The sequence below is a fragment of the Taudactylus pleione genome, unplaced genomic scaffold (genome assembly GCF_031769625.1).
Source record: "Taudactylus pleione unplaced genomic scaffold, aTauple2 ptg000007l, whole genome shotgun sequence".
NCBI lineage: Eukaryota > Metazoa > Chordata > Amphibia > Anura > Myobatrachidae > Taudactylus > Taudactylus pleione.
The window spans coordinates 16,769,353-16,774,928 of record NW_028284410.1 but is presented as its reverse complement, the minus strand read 5'-3'; the positions used below and the strand labels follow the sequence as shown (position 1 = coordinate 16,774,928).

The 5,576-nt window shown below is 37.3% G+C and overlaps 1 pseudogene; it reads right to left on the bottom strand.

Moving 5' to 3' along the window:
• Positions 1–4,271: 4,271 nt before the first annotated feature.
• On the bottom strand, positions 4,272–5,336 carry LOC148542929 (zinc finger MYM-type protein 1-like; annotated as a pseudogene).
• Positions 5,337–5,576: the final 240 nt, after the last annotated feature.

Below are 5,576 nucleotides of genomic sequence, written 5' to 3'. Positions count from 1 at the left end.
TTTGGAAGCCGGTTGCTTAGCTGCCCAAGCCTAGTTCCCCCTCTATTCAGTCCACCAGGAGAAGGAAAAGATTGCCCTCTCGTGATGATTTACTTACTTTCCTTCAGTGTACAGGTTCAAAACCTAGGACTCTGCACTTTTGATATATAAGCAAGCAGGAATTAACTATTTTCCTCACAGCCTGGCTAATGATCTTTTCCAGTTGTAGCCCGAATTAAACATTTCTCAAAAAAAAGCATGGAGGGTTTCAAGAGACTTTTTAGATTTTGCAACCGCTTCTCAGACCTTGAGCAAGAGCGTATGATGGGTCAATACCACTGAGGCTGAAATCCTGAGACCAGCATCCAGACTCTGGGCCTAATTCAGGGATGGTAGCTAATGCGAACACGCGCAATGCACGTGCGATCGCATAGGCAATACCCCAAACAAATCAGTCACGACCCCAACTACGCAACAACGTTCAATGCGCTCAAACAACTCACAAACACACATCAACTGGCCACAACTGCGTATACAGAAAAACACACACTAAAGCACACATAAACTAACAAAGAACGCACTGTAAACACATTGAAAACATAGTATTTCACACATTGATGATTCACTGTACTCAGACTTACCCCAATTATTAATAAAGCCAATTACAAAAAAAAATTAAGAAACCACAACATTCTGATCCCTAATCCCTATTTGTCTCTGAATCTTGCTGTTAGTTTGCATTTTAAATATCCTAACATCAGCAAACAATTGTGCAATGTTTTGTTGGTCAAACCACAATATGGTTTTTAAAAACTAAATGTAATGTGATTTATGTAATGTAAAACAATAAATTTTTTCTGCTACATGATTTGATTTTCAATAATTGTGAATAATGAAAGAAAATAAATGTACGATTAATATTTTTAAATTAATAAAACACATCTGCAAAGTCTTTAAATTCAACTTTGTTGCTAATACAGTGTAATATATAGATTATACAATTATGATTTTATATATTCCAAAATAACAATCATGAAAAAAAAGTTAGCAAAAAAATAAAACAGCAATAATATAAAATATAAATATATATATATATATATATATATATATATATATATATATATGTCAAAATATAATCATATATTATTGTTGAATTGCAAAGTTTTAACTTGCTTTGTTTTTATCACTGTACGGTACCTAATGAATGAAGATAATGAATAATGTACATAATGCACATACTATTTCTGTATGTCCCTTTTTCACTGTTATATATCACTGCAAGATAGTTGATATTACATTAGATATGAATGTATATCAGCCATTTTGTGGTAGTCCGCCATGCTATCCGCTAACTTCAAGTAAAGTATGCAAAGCACTATAGACCAATCAGATGTACTCTTTCATTTTACCACAACCATGAGGGCTGCAAGCTTCACCAAGCATGAGCTGCTCATCCTCACAAAGATTATGGATGACAAATTGGGACAGGCAGTCCCTTATATAACAAACCACTCAAAATTGTGTGCATACAAGTGCGCAAGGAGGCGCATAATGCATGTTGTTGGCTCCGGCAGGAGTGTGGTCCAGTTTGAATGGCGCTGGAATGACCTCTGCCAGATCTGCTACGGGATCTGTGCCCTATTATCCTCAATCGCAGTAAGTATGTAGATCATTTATGAGCTCATTTTAATGACTTCCATGTTAGGTAGGCATTGCATGTAATGTATGCATGTTAAAATAGGCAGACAGATTTTCTGTCAGCTCCATTTGTCTGCATCTTATGAAAGGAGTACAAGCTTTATACTTAATCTAACTTCACAGGTAACATTTTGTGTGTTCAATCCACTGCAAGTTAGTACCCTGCTGGTGCATTATGGACAACAGTAGGGCATGACCTATTTATATTGTCGATAGTAAAATCAGTCACAGGGGTCTGCTAATAAAAACATATATTTTGTTAGTGTTTAGCCACATACTGCAGCACTCAGCACAGACTTTGTATTATTGTAACTCCCCTGCTGTTGTTACCCAGCAAACATTTATTAACATATTTTATGATTATTTGGCTTGTTATGTAAACATACAGATGGATTTAAAAAATTGTAAATGTATTTTTTTGTAAGAATGCGAATTCTGAGACAACACCAACAGGCCCCTGTTGTGCGTCTGGAGGAACAGCCACAGGTGACCGAGGAACAGCACCAAGCATACAGGGGCCAAGAGACAGAGGAGGATTACCACCAGCAGCACGACAAGAGACTGAGGAGGAGCACCACCAGCAGCACGACAAGAGACTGAGGAGGAGCACCACCAGCAGCACGACAAGAGACTGAGGAGGAGCACCACCAGCAGCACGACAAGAGACAGAGGAGGATTACCACCAGCAGCACAACAAGAGACTGAGGAGGAGCACCACCAGCAGCACGACAAGAGACAGAGGAGGAGCACCACCAGTAGCACGACAAGAGACAGAGGAGGAGCACCACCAGTAGCACGACAAGCGACTGAGGAGGAGCACCACCAGCAGCACGACAAGAGACTGAGGAGGAGCACCACCAGCAGCACGACAAGAGACTGAGGAGGAGCACCACCAGCAGCACGACAAGAGACTGAGGAGGAGCACCACCAGCAGCACGACAAGAGACTGAGGAGGAGCACCAGCAGCACCACCAGCCACAGGAGGATAAGGTTATGTTCAAGCACTAAAGCCCCATAAGCAGACCACCAACAACACCTACCCCATCTTCATGTTCACATTTTCACTCAAGTGATGAGAAATTTACTCCTCCGCCTAGTCCAACATACCTGGCAGCAATACTACATGAGGCTTCTACCTCTGACAACTTGCCTTCTGCTGAGGACATAGGTCCATCATTAGGTATGTGACAGTAGGTGTATGTTTGTGAAGCCTATTATAATTACCTGTGTACTTAATATGCATTTTTTTGATCCACAGAAATTTCAGAGAGAGAGAATCACCAAATATTATCAACCGAGCTCAACCGAGTGGCCGAAGGCCTTAGTGCAGCCCACCAGGGCATTGTAAATATGAATAATTTGCTGCAAACATTTTTCTCAGGCAATAGTTTAATTAATGTTATTATGTTTGTGGTTTTGAACATTTACTTTAGTATATGTTACACAGTTATTTATGATTTCCTTTTTTTTTTACTTTATTGAAAGACATACTTTTTTATTTTAAACTTTAGTGTTTATATTTTGTGGGGGGAGGTGGTGTATTTGATTGCTGAAAATGTACTGTAGCTGTTAATATTACCAACAAAACATAAACAACAATTGGTATGGTGTCAGTCATATTTACTGTTGTACAAAAGGAATTTGATGCATTTATATATATTTTTAAAAACACAAGGTTCATTATATATGTATATTTACTTTACAAAAAAAGGCACTATATGCATTTTTAAGGATAACATTGGAACATCTTTTTAACACATATTCCAACCATCTTTTTCACCTAAAATGAAAACACAAATGTAGGTGAACAATTGGTGTGAACATTGTAATGTACCCAACATTTACACAGTGACTAATTTTTAAAACAAAAACATTTTGGTCCCGCACCAAAAAACATACATGTTAAAAACAACGGTCTTGCACATCAAAGCTAACCTATACTTTATATAATATATACTGCTTTCATTGTTACAGTATGGTAGTTTTAGCAACTGCATATATGTGTTATACAACTTTAACAAACATTTTTTTTTACTTAATACACATTTTCACGGGCCCAAAAAAACACTATTTGTAGGCAGGGCCAGTGCAAGGTTTCTAGGCGCCCTAGGCAAAGTTATACAGTACCGCCCATACCTCCCCCAATATCCTCCCTCCAGCTGCTCAAATACAAACTTGACTTTTCAAATTAATAGTTTTATTTTTAGATTTGACAACTCAAATTATAGCAATAAATAACAGTAGCAGCAATAATATCAACACTTTGTACAGGAAATGTACTGAAGGAAGTGTAACTATAAATAACACTATAACATTAGCAGTAATAACATCAACACTTTGTACAGGAAATGTACTGAAGGAAGTGTAACTATAAATAACACTATAACATTAGCAGTAATAATATCAACACTTTGTACAGGAAATGTACTGAAGGAAGTGTAACTATAAATAACACTATAACATTAGCAGTAATAACATCAACACTTTGTACAGGAAATGTACTGAAGGAAGTGTAACTATAAATAACACTATAACATTAGCAGTAATAACATCAACACTTTGTACATGAAATGTACAGAAAAAAGTGCAATAAATTAGATTTTTACTTTCTGCACTTTAACTTTAGCAAATTTAGAGACAAGCTCTTTCGGATCAACTTTTTTTGCGATCTCATGTTCTATTGACAAGAGAGAGAGACCAACAAGTCTTTCTTGAATCATTGAAGATCGAATGTAAGTTTTAATTAACTTTAACTTGGAAAAGCTTCGCTCACCACTTGCCACAGACACAGGGAGAGTCAAAAGGATGTGAAGAGCAATAAATGTGTTGGGGACAAGATTTGCCAGCTCATTTTTAAACAGAAAATGTAATACATCTTGTGGAGATGTACACTCTAAAACTCGCCTTGCAATACTTTGTAATTCACAACATAAGTCAGAAGCATTAATATCTTTTGAGTTCCCATGTTGTAAAGCTTGCTCCAACTTGCAACAATCTTCCATAATTTGCATTATTGTTCTGTTCTGTAAATTATGAACATCATAGAGGAAGCCAAACACAGAACTAATTTGATTCATCTGTGTGAATCTTTCTTCAACTGATTATATAGCTGTATCAAGCACTGCAAAATAAAAGTTTACTTTGAATTTTGCCTTAGGATTCTTAATAGGCTCATTCTCTGCTTCATATATGAACTGCTTCCTCTTTCTACTAATACGAACAGGAACTGCTTCAAACTGTGCTGGTATCCCGAATGACTCAGCAAGTTCACCGGCCTCTTCCAGCACTTTCCCGAACCCTTCATTACTCCTGCAGTCTACAAGAAACTTCCTTGTTCAGTTTTTTAATGGCATTGTGTATGTCAAATTCCTTCACCTGGAGCAGTTTGCTAGTCATATTGACCTCAAACAATATACCATACCATACCAAACCATTAGAGAAACCACAAACTTGAAAGTAGAAATGCCTTTTGCAAGACCTTGTGCTTCTATTCTTGAGGTGTTGCCAGATGTTCCCGTTAGGGTATTGTCATTATAGTTTTCAATCAGTGCATCATAAATATCACCAAGCTGAAAATGAAGAGGTTTCAAGGCATCAATTCGACTTTCCCATCTTGTTTCACTCAATGGCTTAACCGTAAGACTAGGCACATGGTGCATTAGAACATCCCATCAATAATACATCGACGTGTGGATGCTGAGAAGTACACATAAACATGTTGTACAAGATCAAAGAAAGATGTGGCCTCCAAACAACACTTGGCAGTATCATTCACAACTAAATTCAAAGAATGAGCACTGCAAGCAACAAAAAATGCCCTTAGGTTAAGATCCAAAATTCTTTGTTGCACACCATTTTCCTTTCCTTACATGTTGCTTCCATTATCATAACCTTGACCA